Here is a 21,459-nt window from a genome sequence, read left to right as displayed (position 1 = left end):
TAAATCCAGATATTTCCATGTCCACGATAAGCATTGCCGCTGTTCCGTCTTTACGAGATGCAAGACCTAAGAAAGCGAAAAGCAAACTCAATCTGCTCCTCATGTCAATAACAATATTAGGAGCATAGCTAGACAATTGGGTGAATTTAACACCATACTCATGAACACTCAAGGAATCCTATTTCAGAGCCTCCTTAATTTCTTAGGGGAAGAACCGCCCCAATAAAGCCTCTTCGAAACAAGACTATCTCAGATGTGGTGCATCCTTACCTCTGCCGTCATTTAACTAATCGAACCAAGTCTTAGCCACATTCTTTAGTTGATATGTAACTAGTTGAAGCCTTTCAGTATCTAGAACTTGCATCACCTCAAACACCTTCTGAAGCTATTTGACAAAGTTCTCCAGATCCTCAGTAGTGATTGAACTAGAAAAATCTTGAGGGGTTCATTTTCAAAAATTCCCTATTCATTGAAGGGTCTGCCCTTTCTTGTCGAACTCCTCTTTGTTGCCTAACTTGGTTATTCACTGCTTGTCTTACCATTTGGATAGACTCGTGGAACTCAACATTGGTAACTTCCCTTTAAGGTTACACTCGGGTGCATTAGGTACCTCCAGTTCTTCTACATTCCTTATGGCTGGACGACCTGTAGATTCTCTTCGTGGAGGCATGATTATCTAAAACACATGAGGGAAACTTTTTAGATATAAATTGTAATATACGAAATTGGAAGATGAACGAAGTAATGAAATTCCTTAATGTTGCAGCCTCCTACTCAAAGATGTGGTGCGTTTCACACAAATGACTAGGACTCGATAGACAGGACTTCATAAACTTTTGAACACTGTGTTCTATGATACCAGGTTTGTGACGCCCCGAACATACATCCTAGACGTGGACGGCACCGAATGACCATTGTTGGCCTTGAGCGAATCCTTGACCTATCTTAATTAACTCAACAGAATACTTACTCAATGATAAAACAACAACATTCTCATAAATAAGTTAAATTAATTTTCTTAGTTAAAATGGCATTAAATATCAAAATAAGATATATAGAAATAAAAAGACCTAAATGAATTACATGACTGACTGTCAGTCTATGAAGCCCCTAAACCTACTATGATGAATGTCGTAACAAACCCCACAACATTCTACGATGAAGAGGCTGGAGAGGAATAACGAAGGATCCTGTAGAATACAAGGAGGATCACCACTAAGTTTAAGTGCTCAAACTGGATCAACGAGGAGTTGGATAATGATCGTCGTTACATACGTCAACATCCTAAGACGATGCAGGAAAAACTGGCATCAATACATTGAATGTATGAGTATGAGAGTTGGATTGCTAACAACCACTAAAGCTTGATAAGAATAGAACTAATTTACATTGGCTCTTCACAACTCATAATTGCACAACTCACTACATATATAAGTCAATTAAAACATATGTGATACATATAAAGCATTGCAAAAAAGTAAAACAACTTAGTTCATTAAAAGAAATACAATAACAAACTCAACTTTAGTTGTATATGAAAATAATATAGTTATGTGGGAGATTTTCTTACCGAAAACCACCACTATAAGCATAAGTGGTGATAAAACATCTTACCCACACTACCAGAAGTGTCATTTACTTTGCCGTCCCATAGAATTCATTAACTTAGTGGATCCACTAACTTAACTTACGTGATCATCTAAAAATTATGTCCCTTTAATACCCATGATATCTACATGTTTTAATTGTTGACTTGATTTAATATGAACTCTTACCCCTACGTCGATGCTCAATAATACTCCCAAAATATATTTTAACTCATGTTTTAAAAATTATTTCCTTCCTTTGGGATGAGATAATTTCTCAACATTAAGCTTTAAAAAATCTCTTCGAATAAATGTTCCCTTTTCTTGTTCAAAACTCTTTTGGGAAATCTTAGATTCCTCTTAACATAAATGTATATATTTATAAAACATCATAGGAAATACTTAGTTCCCTTATAGCCTTTGACAAACGAACTCAACTATTTACTCTTTCGTTGACTTGAAACATTTTATCTTAATCAAATATTTAGGAAATACTTGGTTCTCTCATAATTCTTTGAAGAAAAGACTTCAACTTTTACTCTTTCTGTAACTCGAAATTTGAGTATTGATACGAAGTTAAAATGTTTAAATAAGACTCTTGTAAACTTTATGAACTTAACTTTGAGTTATTTCATAACTGTAAGACTTAACTCTTAGCTTCTTAGACTTTGATTTTAAATTTCCTTGAATTGGATTGTGGATTCAAGGTTAATGATTTCATTTTATGGATGATTTCATAAAGTTTAGTGTACCTTAGAGTGTTCGAATCAACTAGGAGTTTTAGGTTCATAAGTTCAGAACAAGTACAAAAAGATTGGTAAATAACAAGGTATCCAGGCATTCTTGGGGCTCTGGCTTTCGCGGCATAGTAGAGTCTTAGAGAAAGAGACAGTCATGAGGGGTTCTGGATGGCGTAGCGCCCTAGGACCTGACAGAAGGGATTTTACTTTTTTATTTTCAACTTTTTTACTTTTAACCATTCAAACTTCCATGGATTTTCCCCAATCGTTGAGGATTCCTATTACCGTAATACCTAATAGATTAGACCCTTAAGACATCCCAAAAAGATGAAAAAGATCAACTAAATGCATAACACCAAACAATCAACAAGAATTCAACCATTGTTCTCTAACAACTTCAATGTTCATCATTCAAAGTACTCAAAATTTGTTGAATTGAAAAAGTATGTGTGTGTGTGAACTAAACCGACAGAAAAGATCTCGCATACCTTAATAAGGTTCACCCCTGATGATTTCCACTCAAATATGTTGCCATTCTTGATGAATTCTTGGTCTTTGCCCCTTCTCTTTCTTCTCTTCTCTTTTATACCAATCCCTAATCGTGAATAAGTTTTCTAAAACAGACTTAAGGCTTAGTTTTACACGTAATAAACCTTTAAAACAAATAGGAAAATAGTTCTGTGAAAAGAGCAATTTACCCTTACTAAAATCCGGATTAGGACCTTCCCCAATCAAAATTTCCAACTTCTCATAGGAATATCTCCTTCATACGATATAAAAAATTTGTAAACTTGACGGCATTGGAAATTTCACTTCAACGGATTTACATTCATATAGAGAAATGTATCTAACTACTCCTTATCTAGAAGTTATGGCCATTTCAAAATGACCAAAAACACATTTTCTTAACATATGAAATTTTCCATATTTTTCCTATTATTTCAAAAAAATTATTTTTTAGTTTCATAACAATTTATTGGCAATCACGACGTATGAGTTGTTACAAATTGTGTATGACAAATTGCCATTAAACTGTACAACATGTAAACGTCTGGGTCACAAGGAGAAAGAATGTAGACTGACTATGGAGATCAAAGGTGGATTGATCAATGAAAAAAATAACGAATAAAGTTTGAAGGCGATTCCCAATCAATTTTGGATGAGAAAAAGAATGTTTCTTCTATAGAACAAACTAGGAAAGAGCTAACATTTCCAAATTCATCTAACATGAATTCTGGAAAGATAGTGTGCATGACCTTAAAAAGAAGAAGCACGCTACAACAACTAGTCAAGAAATAGTTAAAACACAAGGCATCCTGCTTCTTACTGCAATATCTGCGCTTATTGAAGATATTGGAACGCTGAGTTGTAGGATAAACAAGCAACTTGGTGTGGATGCAACAGGTTCATCCACTCCTATACATATTAATGTTGAGGCACAAAATAATGCAGATAAGAACTCTAGGGAGATGATTGTTAGATCAGAAGGTACTACATGACAGTTACCGTCTAGATTTATGAATGATTGAAAGTTGGGTTAACCTAATGCAATTGGGGTTGCTGAACCAAATTAAGATGAACAAAATAAGGCACTTCTACAGCAGAATAGATATATGTAAATAAAGAGACTCAACTTAACTAAATGACATACTATCCATCTATGAAGCCTCTAAAAATCGTATGTTGAATGTCGGGACAACCCCTACAACATTCTTTGATGAAAAGACATGAATGCAATAACAAGAATCATCCAGAATGCAACGAGGCTCACCACTGACTTTGAGTGCTCAAACTGGATAAACGAGACGTTGGATGCCGATCATGGTTACCTATGTCTTCATCATAAGACAATGCAGATCCACTAGCATCAGTACATTGAATGTACGAGTATGTGAGTTTGATTGTTAACAATGAGTTAAACTTAATAAGAATAAGATTAACTTACCTTCGATATTCTCAACTCATGAATACTCAACTCAATGCATATAAAATAATAAAAATATTTAGTTCATTAAAGGAAATGCAATAAAAAAATCAATTTTACTTTTATATGAAAATAATAAAGTTCTGTGGGAGAATCTATGACCGACAACCACAACTATGAGCCTAATTGGTGATACAACGTCTTGCCGACGATGAAAGAATGGTCATATACTTTTCCATCCCATAGAACTCGTTAACTTAGTTGATCCACTAGCTTAACTTAAGTGATCATCTAAAGAGTATTACCCATTAACAGCCATGATAGACAGATGATTTACATGGGTCTTGAGATAATATGAAGTATTATCCCCACATCGGTGCTCAATACATCTCCCAATACATACATTAGCTCATAATTTTAAAATAACTTCCTTTCTTTGGGTTGAGATAATTGCTCAACAATTATCTTTAAAAGATCTCTTGGAATTAATGTTCCATTTTCTTGTTAAAAGGTTTTCTGGGAAATCTTAGTTTCCTTTTAACTGAAATGTAAAATCATTTATAAACTTTCTAGGTAATTCTTAGTTCCCTTATATCCTTTGAGAAATGAACTCAACTCTTTACTCTTTGCTTGACTTGAAACTTTTGATCTTAATCAACTCTTTAGGGAATACATAGTTCTCTTATACTTCTTTGAAGGAAACGCTTCAACTTTTACACTTTCTTTAACTCGAAACATGAGTCTTAATAAGATGTTAAAACACTTAAATAAGACTCTTGGAAACCTTAAGAACTTTACTTGACTTATTTCTTAGCATTAAAACTTAACTTCTTAAACTTTGATCTTAACTTTTCTTGAATTGGATTATGGAATCAAGGTTCTTGATTTATGGATGATTTCATTATGTTTATATGTACCTTAGAATATTGGATCGACTAGGAGTTTTAGCCAAATCTCTTCGGAACTAGTATGAAAAGATGGGGAAAGAATGAGGTCTCCAGGCGTCCTTGGTACTCTTAGAGGCGTGGAGCGGAAGAGCCTAACGGACAACATCTCTCCTGAGGGGCTATGGCTGGCGTGGCACACTAGAGCTTGAAAGATACAAACTGTCCTGAGGGACTCTTTTTGGTGCGGCGAACCAGGGCCTCTCAGACATTATTTTCTTCTTTTCTTCTCCCATTTTCTACTCTAAACATTTTAAACTTCGATGGATCTTTCCTCCAATCGCTTAGTATCACTAATAACCTCAATAAAAAATAGATTATACCATAAAAACAACCCAGGAATATAAATCAAATCAACTAAGGGAATAACACAACTCAACCAACAAAAGTTCAATCATTGTTCTTCTAGAGCTTCAATGTTCATCATTCAAAATACTCAAAATTTGCTTAGTTGAAAACGTTTGTGCGTTGGTGAACTAACCCCAACACAAATATATGTCACACACCTTAATAGATATCACCTCCGATGAATTCCACTCGAAGAACTTGGCGTTCTGGATGAATTCTAGGTCTTCCCCCTTCTTCTTCCTCTCCTTTTCACTTTTACACAAGCCCTAAGCGTGAATAACTTTTCTAAAAATTACTTAAAGCTTAGTTTTACCCCTAATAAAACGTTAAAACAAATTAGGAAATAGCTGGGTCAAAAGGCCACTTTACGCTTACTAAAATCCGGATTGGGACCTTCCCCAATCCAAATGCCCAACTTCCGATAGGCATATCTCCCTCTTATGAGAAGAAAAATTCATAAACTTGAAGGCGTTTGAAAGATATATTAAAGGGATATCCAACAATATAAAGAACTGACTTTTACTCCTCATGATCTACAAGTTATGACCGTTTGAAAATGACAAAAAACTCATTTTCTTAATATAGCAATTTTTCCCAATTTTTCCTATTCTTTCCAAAAATGATAAATTTTAGCTTCTTAATAATTTTTTGGCTAATACGAGTAATGAGCTGTTACAAATTGTCTTTGAAAAATTTCCCTCGTACTGCACAACATATAAATATCAGGGTCACAAGGAGGTTGAATATAGACTAACTTTGGAGATCGAAGGTGCATTTTTCAATGAAACAAAAATTAACAAAGAAAAGTTTGAACGACATTTGCGATCAATTTTGTATGACAAAGAGAAAGTTCATTCTATTCAACAAATTTTAAAAGAGGTAACATTACCAAATTAGTCTAACATCAATTCTGAAAAAATTAGCATGGATAACCTTAAATAGGAGAAACACCCTACAGGAACTAGTCAATAAAGAGTTAACACACCAGGTATCCTGCTTTTTACTGCAACATCTGGGCTTAAAGAAGATATTGGAACACTCACTAGTAAAATAAATGAGAAACTTAGTGCGGCTGGAATAGGTTCTTCAACGCCAATACATATTGATGTTGAGGCACAAAATAATGCAGATAATAACTCTCGAGAGTTGATTGTTAGATCATAAGTCGCTACACGCCAGTTATCATCTAGATTTGTGAACGATGGAGAGTTGGCATTGCCTAATGCAGTAATGGTAACTAAATTAAAGCAATATGATGAAAAATAAGGCTCCTCTATTGCAGAAAAAACCAGTATCAACGAATTATGGTCTGACATTAATATAACTATTGACTTTAAATCCTCAAAAAATTAAATGTTGCACCAACATAATTCTACACAACTTGATCTTGATAGATGTAATATTATGGTTGAATTTACTTAGTTTTATGTGTTGCGAGATGAGAATTTTTCACAATATGGAGGGTTACGTGGTACGACTGAATTTTCTGCTGAATCTTTGAATACTTTAGACTTGGAAAAGCCGATTGATCAATAATCGAAGTTGAAAGAATGCTACCATATTGATCATACTGATCAACAAGCTCTTGTGACACATAAAAAGTAGTCCATGGTAATAGAGGAGATAGATGGAAAAGAAATCAATCCAAATACACCTGCCATGTTTATTTTGAAACAGGAGATGGCTACAACCGATTTAAATGAAGCTACGGAAAAACAAGGGGAAACGAGTGCTTCATGATGGGAAAATTTAGTTGAGGTAGAGACTAATACCCCTTCACTTTGTCGGTTAAGTTAAGCCCTGAAACACTCGAATTTATTCCTACAAGTAAGACAAAGGCATATATGGTAGTCTTAGATACTTCATCTAAATTGAGTGATACGAAAGTAAACTTGGATAATAGAGATTTCTTTCTTGACTTGGGTAGTGAAATGTTTGATGGGGATGATGAAGATGATATGTTGGATACATGATTTGATAAGGTGACTATGGATGGGGATCATTTACCTACACAACAAAGAAGTGGAAGCACCAAAATGCAAAAAAAAGACATATGGAAGATAACATAGTTGGGATTGTAAGGTGAGTGAGGAATTTTTTCCAAGGCACCTAATGGTGATACTGGCAAAGCAAAACCATGTGACAATGTCAACGACTTTATCAAGATCCAACAAATCCAACAAGAAATGATAAATTATAAATTATTGCTAGACATATTTGAAAAAAAAATATAAGAAGAATATACTTTAGAATACATTAAATGGGCAAACTATCTTTTTTGGTTCATAGTTACATCAAATGAAAATTGAGTTGGATAACTCGTCATTATTCCTGGATTTTATATGCATTAATGAAGCATCCTACTTTTTAATATCATCGTAGTGAGGATTATAAACTCGGTGATTATCATAGAATACCTAGTTTTCTCTGGTTCTTATTTTCTCCATGCCTCTTAATTTGTAGAGACTTCTTATCTCATTAGAAATAGTAAGGTAAGACCTATCCTCCCTTGCTTGTACATTTCCCTATTAATATCTTTTTATTTTCAATACCCGCTAGACGCTGTGACTAGTGGTGGATTTGCTAAAAAAAACCATTTACAAAGCTAAAAAAAAGTAATTCATTTTCATAAAAAAATTAACGATTAATTTTTTTTTAAATATATATAACGAAAAACCAAAAAGAGTAACATTACATAATGTTTACAAAACAAAATGCTTACTTGATGTCACACCCCTTTTTTTTCTCTCAATATTTTTTATATTTTATTTGTTTTGAAAGAAAAAGATTTTTTCCAATTAAAGTGACATTTTGAAAAGGGATAATTATTATTTAGAGTCGCCACATGGAATTGAGTTTTGGTGTTCCAAGTCACCTTATTTAAATCGCTAATCAAAAGGAAATTTGACTCTATTTTGTTGGTCTGCAAACTAGANATATATATACATATATTTGCTTATATTTTTATGTTTTTATTTTTTAATGTTATTATAGAATTTTTATATGATTTGAAGTTAGTTTTTATCAAGTAATCCGAAATAGATTAGGAATGTTTAGTTTTTTTTAATGAAACAAAATTTTCTCTTTTTAAAAAAAATTTTTTTTTTCTTTTTTTTTTTTCTTTTTTTTCTGCACTTTTTGTTTTTTTAATTTTAAATTTTTTTTTTGTTTTCTGTAAAATCTTTTTTTCTCTCTTTTTTTTATTTTTTTTTATCGATTGTGTCTCTTTTTGTTCAAATTATTTTGTAATAATTTCGTTACTCTTTTATTTATTTTTTTTAATTGTGTTGTTTTTGTTTGTTTTTTTACGGCTATTTTATTAATTTTATATTTGTATTTTTTTTATTTTTACTTTTCCTTTTTTTTTCTTTTTTTTTTACGTTTTCCTATTTATTTTTTCACTCTGATTCTTTCTCTTTATTTTTATTTTTTTAAATTTTTTTTTAACATTCTCTCTCTGTTTTCTAATTTTTTAGTTATGTTTTTTTTTATCTTTTCTTTCTTTATTATTATTATTATTATTATTATTATTATTATAATTATTGTTATTATTATTTTGGTTGTACTTTCTTTTTATGCTTTTTTTATTAATATTTCCAATCATTTGTCTATTTTTTTAACCATATTTCTGTAAATAATATTATATATCCTTCTAATTATATTTAATAATAATACGAATAAGTGATGAATCATCTTACGTTTATTCCAGAGGAAACCATCTTATTTATTGAAATAATGTATAAAAAATGAAACATGTTTTTTTTGTTCCGTTTTTCAGATCGAGAGAAAAAAATAAAAAGGAATCGTAACATGCATCACGGATTGATATTACATAATAATAACATACGATTCAAAGTACTTCATATTATTAGATTCAAATTTTCATACAATATTACATTTTAATAATGCGATAATTTAGAGTTACCTCGCTGCGAAAATGAATATCACGAAAAATAACTTCTACGATCTACTGATTTGAGCCACAAATTTAGAACCACGACAAAAAACACTAACTCTAACCTAATTTTCAAAAGAATAACTCACTTTTCTTCTCTTTTTGTTTGCTCTATATCTCTCTGTCTATTTCTTTAATTTTTTTTCAACTGACCGTGGGTTATATAATATTTTTTGGGTGAGAATCTGGTGCTAATTTTAAGAAACGTAGTGTAGTGGAATTAGGATTAAATTTAAAAATTAGTTGAGAAAATTGGGGTTGAGATAAGAATAATAATAATAGCAAATTAATAAAAATAGAAATAAATAAAAAAATGTCTGAAGCTTTTTAAAAAAGTCCAGACGGGAAAAAATAAAAAAAATTAATAAATGGGATGAGATTTTTTAGGAAAATAAGATAGGAAGTTGGGAATAATTAGGATAAGGTAAAACAAATTTGAAATCTTTAGGACTCCTCTTTTCTTTTATTTTTCTATACTTTGTCATAATATTTTCTGTATTATTATTATTTTTAGACTTGATAATTAACAAATAACTTAAATTCCCAACTTCTATTTATCAATTTTTTAAACTATTAAACTATAATTGATCTTATAATTTTTATTAATTTACAATTTATTATTATTTTATTTTATTTTAAATATAACCCTTTTTAAATTGGTGTAAAATATATTATGTTTTGGTAAAAAATTAGGTGTTCACACTTGAGCACTTGATGAATACACATACTTGTTATAACAAGACAATTTATGCAAAAACCTATCTGAAATTTCATATCCTAGCAAATTAAGTGCAAGTTTGTTTGTCTTTTTTTTCTAAAGAAAACATATATAACATTTCCCTAGCATCTTCCTAAGACAAACTAAAATATCCAACATGCAACCCAAAGAAATTGTAGCTAATTTGTTGCAATCAAAAGGGGTGTTGGGATCTTCTTAACCTACAAAACATTTGCAATAGGGCCCCGAATTAATTTGAAGCGACAAGTTTCACCATTAGCTATCTTGTTATCTTTTTGGAATGTAGTCCATCCCCTTTTATGTTAACCTTACTCCCATTATACCCTCTATCCACTCTCCATTCTGCACCTTCTTCATTAACCAGCCTCATATTCGCCATGTTGATTATATTTGTAGTTTGGGCGAATCTCAACGGGATACTCTAACAAAAATATTCATCAAACAAACATGATCGTTAGATTTTCAGAAAAATAGTAAGTGTGTAATGGAATGAAAAACTAAAAAATCTGACGACACAAAGTAAAAACTATTAAACGTTACCATATAAGTAGCATGTGCCTTTTTTATAACCATTTCAAAATACAGATTGTCACCATTTAAGTTCAACAAGTTGTGTCGACTTCTATAAATCTTTGGATTAACTTGTTCACTTCTGCTATTAGCCTCTCAACCTCCTTATCTGCAACAACTTGATATAAGTTTGACAACTAGTATGATATAAGTCCCAATGAAATGGTATTGAATAATTAAGACCACAACTTTAAAATGTCTTATGGAAATATAAATTATTGTCTCTACATGCACATTTCTTGAAATAGATATCCAAATGCAATGTATATATGACTACATAATGTATTCACCTTAATAGTTAATAAATCAGTTATGATGTTTACATACCTTGCTCAATTACATTAGCATTAGCTTGAAGGTAAACTGGAATATCTTCCTCTATTACATTAGCATTATATTGGAAGAATGGAATTACTTCCTCTTCTTCAACAACTTCAATATCTTGATGTATTGGATATTCAATTTCTGATGTACTTTGATCATATATAGAGACATCAAAGTGAGAACACGGGATCTATGTGAACATTAATAGGCTCCTGACACTTATTGAGTAATAGGCACAGAAACCATTCCATCCTTTGGCTAGCCAAATTTCGCCTTGAGACATTATCACTTCAACCTCCCATGATTTTCAATGGGGAGCCTCAAGAAACACGGGGCTTAACATGTTTTTGCAATGACTTTTAGCAAATACTACAGTAATCCTCGGTATGAAAAGGAAATTTTAATTTAGTTTCATACGAGATAAATAGTTCTACTACAAAATCAATAATTCACAAGGACTAAAATTACAAATGCACTAAAATAAAAAAGGGAAATTGTTAGCAAAACAAAGATGAACTTACGAGACGACATAATTCATCAGAGGAACTAATGATTTGGATAAACTTAGGGTTGTTGGAAGAAGAGTTTACCATTATTGAGGTTGGATGGGAAATTGTTGAAGAACTTCTTTACTATATATAGGACTTTGATTTACGAGGACAATGCAATGCTTCTCTCACGAGGATTGCATTGTATATCTCATTCATATGATTCCTGTGATGGGTACTAGTTATATTTTTGTCTTTGAATTAACTTCCCTTTTTTATTTTTTTTTCTTTTTGACTTCTAGTAAAGATTGATTCTTCCAACCTTATCAATTACCGCTTATTTACACTCCTTAACTAGTGAAATTTGTTGTGCTTGACGCGATTAACTACTCATCTTTTTTAGTATACTAGTTTTCGGAACGTGCGTTGCACGTTTGTTCCATACAATTATTATATAGAAAATATTGAATTTAAAAATATTAGTTTTACCAATTTATATTTTATTCATTAAATAAAATTCATAATAATCGAATATTACATTGACCATCAAGCAAGAAATATAAAAAATAATAATATTACTATAGCATCTAATAATATGAATATATCTATATGATTTATCCTTAATAATCTCTCATTACGCTTCATATACTAAGTACACAAATATGTATCTACTTAAACAAACTATATCAGTAAGGAAAGGATAAAAGAAAAAAATATTATAAAAGTACATTTAAAAATGAATATAAAAGTCATAAATTAGTAATTTCAGCACTAATAAAAATATACATAACATTCATAATTCCATAGTAGATTAAATTAAAGAAGTATAAATCGGTAAAGAATACAAAAAAATTAAATAGATAAGAACAAATACAACATTCATACCCTTCTTAACACTTTAATTATAACATATATATAGTAAAAAGAAATACTTAACGAGTAAATTCTTGATGATACCTTCTCCCGTAACAAAAAAAAACATCTAAAATTATAAAGATAAAACTATGATACAAAATATCATTCTAATTAAGATCAAATAAATATTAATATTTAAAACAAAAAAAGTACATGAAAATTGCCTAATGATTCACATCAACAAGAGGTAAGTGATAGTTTTTTTGTAGTCTAATAAAAGAGGAGTAAGAATAAAATGATAAATGGGAAAAAAATAGTATTACCTTATGCTGGACAAAATTCAACAAATAAGAGGGCGATAGTAATAGTAGTTTTTCTGTAGTCTAACAGAAGAGGAGTGAGAATAAAATGATAAAGAAATTTGATAGGGTGATAACTTTATAAAGTGCAAAGAATATGAAAAGGATATAGAATATTTAACTGATTGAAGTTTAAAAGACAAAAGATATAAATACTGTAATATGAAAAGTTTGATACATTAGTTAAATGATCAGGACAAAATAATTATTTTTAATATGATTAGGGATATTTTTGTAATTCAACTTTTAACTATGGAGCTTCATGCTTTTAGTATAATATGATATATATACATGCATATATACTAGAAAATGAAAATCTTTTTTTAGTACATATATATATACTAGAAATCTTCATTTTTAAAATACGAAATATTTTCATTTTTTTCACATAAGAAATCTAAAAAAATTCTTTTAAATATTAAGAGAGCTCTTGTCAAAATAAAATTTATAAAAGGGAAAAAAGATTACATTTTTTCAAATTTCGAAAGAAAAAGATTTGAAAGGAACCCTAACCCGACATTTTAGATCCTTAAAAAACACATAAATACACTAATCATGATAAATTCTTTATTTCATTCTTGTATTTATTCTTGTTGACTTTAAGTACTCTTTTTAAAAAACCAACCAACTTCTCTTAACTCTTCTTAGTAATGATTGCCCGTTATATTTTCATACAAATTACTCATCATCTTTAAAACTATCATTTATTGAAGTTCAAATTAATTTTGGAGAAAATTTCTTAATGTTATGGTAAACTAGATTTGAGAGGTTAAGTAGGCGTTCAAACATATTTAAGAAATGTGTAATGTTTGAACAAAAAATTCGATCCTTACAAGATACAAAAAGAACAACGCTTTTGGATAGATGTTTACAAGATCACTTTTGGGTAGAAGCAGTGAGCACTGCATGTCACATTCTTAATAGGTGCTTAATTAGACCTTTACTGAAGAAGACTCCCTATGAACTGTGGAGATGTAGGAAACTAAACATAAGCTACTTTCATCCCTTCGGATGCAAGTGTTTCATCCACAACAACGGTAAGAACAATCTTTGTAAGTTCGATCCAAGGGGTGACGAAGGTATTTTCTTAGGCTATGCTCCTATCAATAGAGTCTTTCATGATTTTAATAAAAGAACTTAAAGTGTTGAAGAATATGTGGATGTTGTATTTGATGAGACTAACCCAAGAATCCAAGAAATTAAAGGGGGTGACGACAAAATAAACCCACATCAAAATAGTGGAAAATACTGCAGATATCAGTTCGAAAATTCATACTGAAGTCAACTACTGCAGAAGCAAAGTCGACTTCTCCAGCTGACAGATCAAATATTCCAAAAGCATGGCGACATTGTACTAATTATCCTGAAAATTTCATTCTCGATAAACCTGATGAAAAAATTCAGACGTTGGTATCGCAAATGGAACCTAAATGAATAAATGAAGCAATGGAAGACGAATCATGGGTGCAAGCAATGAAGGAAGAACTCAATCAATTTGAAAGAAATCTGGTATGGACTCTAATAGAAAGACTAAAATATTACTTTGTTATTGGAATCAAGTGGGCATTTCGAAACGAACTAGATGAAAATGGATTAGTTACTCGAAACAAAGCATGGCTAGTCGCTCAAGGCGACTCACAACAAGAAGGTATTGGCTACGATGAAACCTTTGCACCTGTGGCAAGGTTATAATCTATTCGAAATTTACTTTCTGATTCCTCTTTCAATCATTTTATACTAATTCAAATGGATGTGAAAAGTGCATTTTTAATCGGTTTTATAAAAGAAGAAGTTTTCAACCCTCCTGTTTTGAAAATCCTTCTTGTCCCGATTTTGTTTATAAACTTTCAATGCTCTTTACAAACTTAAACAAGCTCGAAAAGCTTTGTATGGAAGATTGAGTTCGTTGTTACTGCAAAAATAATTAGGGGAAAATTTACACAACTCTCTTAATTCAATGATCTGGTTTATACATTTTTATAGATCAAATCTATGTTGATGATAATATTTTTGGAAGTTCTAATCCTTCTTTGTGTGAGAACTTTGCAAATCTAATGAAAGGAAAACTTGAAATGAGTCTTATGGGAGAACTCACATTCTTTCTCGAACATCAAATTAACCAGTCAACTAATAGGACATTCATTAGTCAAGAAAAGTACACCAAGGAATTAATAAAATGTTTGGACTCGAAAAGTGCAAAGCCTTTGGTACCCCAATGAGTCCGTCCACGTGTCTTGAAACTGATGCATCTGGAAAAGACGTGGATGAAAAGATGAATAGAGATATAGTTGGCTCATTTTTATATATTACAGTCAATCGACCCGATATAATGTATAATGTATGCAAGTTTGCACGATTTCAAGTTGCTTCGAAGAAATCACATCTCACGGCAGTAAAATTAATCATCCGCAACCTAATTGGAACGACAGAACTAGGACTATGGTATCCTCATTCTACTCATTTTGGTTTAATTGGTTATTCAAATGCAGACTTTGCATGTGACAAAAATGACCGAAAAAGCACTAGTGGTACATGCCAAATCTTAGGACACTCTCTGGTGTCATGGCATAGCAAGAAACAAGCTTCGGTTGCCTTATCCATCACGGAATCTGGATACTTAGTGGTTGAAAGTTGTGGTACTCAAATTTTATGGATGATGCATCAATTACTTAATTATGATATCTCTTATGAAACTGTCCCGACTATCTCTGATAATCTTTCAGTCTTTCTAAATATATTGTGCATCATTATGAATATCGACATAAAGCATCATTTTACTCTTGAGCATGTTGAAAGTGGTGATTTTACTCTTTAATTTGTAGACTCTAATAATCAATTAACTGATATTTTTACTAAATCTCTTCTTGAGGAAAGATTTTGCTATCTCAGAGATCGCCTTGGCATTAAATGTGTTGACTAATATATTTGTACATTATTGTTTATTCATTTTATTTCCTTATGAATTTAATGTGTTTTCTCATTTTTTTGGTTTAGTAATTATAATCTATTTCCGCCTCTTCCGCTTCCGCTTCTTCCTGTCAAATCCCCTTCCTTTCTTGTCTGATCCCCTTTCTTTTCTCTCCTATGTTTTCTTTTTATTTATCCTCTCCTTCACTCTCCTCTACTTTTTATCTAACCATGACAAAAACTCGCTCCATGACCTAAAATAAATCCTCAGTCGCTTCAAGTTTCGTCGAAGTAGACACCATCTCTCTCTTCGAGTCCTCAAAAAAGCGAGCTTCTACTACTAAGCAGAAAGTATCAAAGAAGCCTCATCTCCATATGACGGGATCTCTCTCCTACGTGGACACGCAATGTTTTTGGGGTATCAAATAGAAGCACATGTATAATCGCTTCAAAACGTTCCCTATTGTTTCAGGTCATGTTGTCAATCTCAGTCAATTAAAGGACTCTCACTGCCCACTAAGATCCTATCTCAAAGCTCAGAAAATGTCTCTCTTTTTTATTTGTGTGGTCTTGAGATTTTTGACGAAGTGTTTCACGTGCTCTATGTGAATCTTCGAAACTCACCTAACAGTGGTTAGTTAGAATCGTTCGTGTTGGGTAAACGCTTTATCATAAATGAAAATCTATTCAAAGATGTGTTTGGTACTAAGTTCTCTAGGGTAATTTCGTACATATTGCAAAGCGCGTTGCTGTTGAACCCGACTCTGACATTTCGGACTTAGGACCCTTATCGCTATGTTTACAGAACCATATTCTCTCACATAACGTGGCGGACAACTCTTACTCCCAGGAAGGGCTACTTGAGTAATATCTCTACTGGTGATGTATTTTTTCTACTTCCTATTTAAAAAATATTGCATCAGCTGGGAGAATGGTTCAAGGCGTATATCAGGGAAAGTGTTGAAGACCTGAATGTCTTGGCAGGTCTGACCTATGGCTTTCTCATTTTGAGGAATCTTGTGGAGCATCTTGTGGATCTTTCTATGTCTACCCCCCTCTCTTATAAATGCAACTTATGCAAGTGAGTCGACTATCGACTACTGCTAGTTGACAAAGGGAATGTTAAATCAACCCCTCCGCCTCCAAATATCACAATAAACATAAAAAGAAATAAGGGCTTTAGCTAGATTCAAACCCTAGTTTTGTTGGTCATTCCTCTAGCACAAGGATAACTCTATACTCATTAAAAATGCACTGTTAATTATATCTTTTATTTTTGCCAAGATAGATATACATGTATATACACCCACACATATGAATTTGGGTCCGCTTCTCATAACAAGATAAAGTTACTTCATGAGTGAAAATCATAAGTGCAAGTTTCATGTTCTGATAAGGCATGTAAAAGCATAAACATTTATACGAATAATGAAATTAATATATATACATACCAGGATTTTGAACGAGCGTATTTAAGGAAGAAAATGAAATCAATCTCCCTTTGCCCTATCTTAAGCTACTATAACTTTCATGATTGAATCGAGTGGAGGTATTACCTTAATGAACATAAAAGGATCAACTTATAGGATTCCACCAAAATGTTATTGTTTTTGTTGCGCAACATATAATATAATGAAATGATGAAATCTATTTAATAATTGAAATAAAATGAAAATAATATGGTACAACTAATTTATGATATGTAATTATCGTATTAGTAATATTAGTAGTGAATGCTTTAAATAATTGCTGTTTATAGCTAAGAAAAATAGTAAATACACATAACTATCTACAATTTGCTTGTAACATTAAGCATTTCTATTCTAATCTACATTTGTTCAGATAAATCGCGACTCATCCAAAAGAGAATAATTATTTGGTAGTTTTTGAATAGTTTTTCATGTACAAGTGTATTTCTTCCATTGATTTTTCTTCTATGTTAAGATTGAGCTAATTAGATCAATTTAGTTAAATATATTGCTTCAAGATAACAAACGGATCAAGATCCGATTCAAACAGAATTTTATTTGATCAATATGAATTCAGCCAAAACGGGGAAGATAATGAGTCAAGACCCAACTCAACACAATTTTTCTATGTTTAATTATTTTATTAGTTCGTTTCAAATATTTTATTACACAATAACATTACTGATAAAAATATTTTATGAATATATAAATAGAATTCATACTACTAAAAAACATCCAACTTTTTCATGGTTTGCTAAAAAAATGGTAATTAAAAAAGTGAAAATTAAATGCCTTACAATGTACAAAGCCATTTATATTGTGTAATTTAAAATTTATATTAAATACAGAAAAAACTCTTATTGATGTAATATAACTTTTTTTTTAATTCAAATTCTTCTAGATTTGCCCTTACATAAAAAGGGCTAAAAGGTAGGAACTTTGTGTCTTTAATATTAAACAAATGATATCTCTTGGTATTTTCTATATCCCATATATATAAAAATGAAGATTTCTTAAAAAAAAGGACATAAAATCAGAAATTTCAATTTATAACTGACCTATACAATCAAATTTAACAATTTTGAGGTGTAAAATGTCACATGCAAAAAATAATTAAGTGGACAGAATTGGACATATCAAAGTAATTTTCAGTAACTAATTATACCGGTCATTTCTCTAAATAAATAACAACATTAATTTTCTTTTCCCCTTAATTTATGTGATATTTACTTTGTTTAGGTTATTTAAAAAGGAAAGTTTTTTCATAGTCCTACATTAATTATTCACTTTATTATAGATAATTCTTCCAATCACTAGGTAAATTACTCATGCTTCGCACGTGATTGAATTATGTCATTAAGCTCACATTGATCATTCGGTACTATTCAGATTTTCGATATACACAGTATGTTGTCAAGATCATTTTATCTTTAGGGAATCCAAAATCTTAGAAGTGCTATTTGTTTTGATTTTTTATAAAAGAATTATGAGTGATAAAGTTATTTTACGTATAAAAAAGAAGTATAAGAAATCTCCATGGAAATAGTTGGTCAGAAGTAATGAATTTTTCTAAATTCCAAGAACTTATAATGAACAATATCAGACGTTAAAGAAGAGACCAAAAATCCTCGAACAACAACACTCCTAAGTAAAGTGAAACATCACTTCCATACAAGAACATAATTCACTAATTCGAATGGAGGACCTTCGGCTCCTTTCCTATGACCCTAAAATTGTTAGTATCATAATTGTTTTTCCTCATCGTCTCAGAATAGTCATTACTATTTCTTATGTTTCATATCACCAGCCCAAGTTATTTGGAAATGAACCATAGTTATTGTTATGGTTATAATGTAATTATCAACAGAGCAGTACGCGATATCATTCATAACTGGATATACTAAAAAAAAAATTTACACATACAATATTAAAATCTCAAAGAATAATTAATACAGTTCTTGAACTCATAAATTTCTACAAATAATAATAACGACAACCTTACTTTCCTAACAATCGTTGCTTAACATATTTTTCAAAAAGAAGTGTATTGGACTTTATCCAAGTTTATAATTCACAAATTTAATTGAAAGAAGCCAAAATAAAGCGTTATTACTTATTTATCAAAAACCATAAAACAAAACATGATAAAAACAAAGAGTTATTACAGCGGCAAAAATTATATTTAGAGACAATTATAAATGCCCCTGGAAAAAGTCAATAGCAATATTGAATGTAATGACAATTAATTAATGTAGGTAAAGGTTCTGGCACAGTTCATTACAGTGCATATTCATTTCCGAGTAGTGTATTTTGGACATTTATTTTTTTCAAGAAAGCTTGATCTACTATTATGTCGAAAAAGAAGAGACAAAGAAATATGACAAATTAGTTAACTTGTGATAAAAGAAGTGAAATGATTGTCTCTATAATAATATTCTAGGAAGGGTGCAATGGGATATAAAATGTTTGTACATAAGAATGAGAAATCAATACTAACTGTGTCAAAGAAGAGAGCAATCTATTTGGTTCTTTTAACAAACTTCAGCATTTGTTGCGTATTAGTTATCGTATATTTATTGTTCTGTGCTATCAAATATAACACAAACAACAAGAAATTTTTCAAAAAAGTATACGAAAAAGCCTATAAAAAGAGACAAAAAAAGATAAATCTTCAATAATCCTCACTGAAATTTTTAACTTAAAAAAAACACAAAAATAGAAAAAATAAATTGCAATAGATACATGAATTACTATGACTTTTAGTAAAAGATTAAGCTTTATAAGATAGGAGGAAGAAAACTTTGAGAAATGAAACATACTTCATAAGAAGTTTAATCGATGTATTTAACTTCAACTCTCATATAGCGATAAAATCTACAAAGAATAATGATAGAAATAAATGTTTTGTTAATACAGAGTCAAGTAGTAATGAATTCAACCATTACAACAGTTTTGTGAGCTTTAGACTGAGAGGTGCAAGAAAAGTAATGTCAGACTGGAATTAAAACCATTTTCTTTATTTATAGGAAGAAAAATGTAGGAAGGGAAGAAAGAGAAAATTAATTTTTAATCATCCTTGCTGAAATTTTTCAAAGAGTTTAAAAAACGTCAACAAAATAGTAAAAATAAATTATCATAGTTACATGAATAACTATGACTTGTCGTAAAGATTAATCTCCATGAAGTAGGAGGAATAAAATTGTAATGAATGAAACAAACTTCATACGAAGCATAATTAATGTATTTTAATTCGACTACCGTATGACGAAAAAACTACAAATAATAGTGGCATAAAATTCCTCTATTTACATTAAACAAACTGTAGGTCACATGTCACGACCCAAAACGAGCCGCGAGTGGCACCCACACTTATCCTCCTATGTGAACGAACCAACAAATCTAAACCCCAACGTTTACCAATATTTCAACCATAATGAACAAAATATAATGCGGAAGACCAAAACTCATTAATATAATCAAGAAATAACTTCTAAAGTATAATACTTATAATCCCCAAAAGCTGGAAGTCATCACATCAAGTACATCTATCCTCAAATTTCTAATTCTAAGAGTATTTAAGAAACTAAAATAAGTAAAACGATTGTCCATGTCCGAACTTCAAGACATCAAGACGTGAATGAGAGAATCCAGTCCGAGCTAGGAATAATAGCTCACCCTGAAATCTGACGTGCTGAAGACTGGCTAGAGTTGCGGACGTGACGAAGTCACTAGTGCACTTGCTGCACTCCACAAAACAACAAGAAAAACATAAAAGTTGGTGTCAGTACAAGTACTGAGTAGGTATCATCGGCCAACCAAAAATAGAAAGCAATATATATGGAATAATAATGCAAAACCGACCACAATACTCAACAGGTGACAATCAACAAGTACAAAAACCATTGACAACAACCTCAAGCACATCTATGAGGACTCAAGCCTCCACACCATACTCATTTGGGAAAATAGGTTCTTTGAAATTGAGTATATTATCATAATTCAAGGTTACTTCTTTATATTCTTATCGTGTCGGAACGTGACACTCCGATCCCCTAATGCTACGTGTCGGAACGTGACACTCTGATCCACTAATCCTGTGTGTCGCAACGTGACACTCCGATCCATTATTCCTACGTGTCGGAACGTGACACATCGATCCATTATTCCTACGTGTCGGAACGTGACACTCCGATCCATCATTCCTACGTGTCGGAACGTGACACTCCGATCCATTATTCCTACGTGTCGGAA

At 31.2% G+C, this 21,459-nt stretch overlaps 1 pseudogene; it reads right to left on the bottom strand.

Moving 5' to 3' along the window:
- Positions 1-10,838: 10,838 nt before the first annotated feature.
- LOC107017843 overlaps positions 10,839-21,459 on the bottom strand; it is a 22,731-nt pseudogene continuing 12,110 nt past the window's right edge.

The sequence above is a fragment of the Solanum pennellii genome, chromosome 1 (genome assembly GCF_001406875.1).
Source record: "Solanum pennellii chromosome 1, SPENNV200".
NCBI classification, from domain to species: Eukaryota; Viridiplantae; Streptophyta; class Magnoliopsida; order Solanales; family Solanaceae; genus Solanum; species Solanum pennellii.
This window is presented reverse-complemented; position numbering and strand designations above follow the sequence as displayed.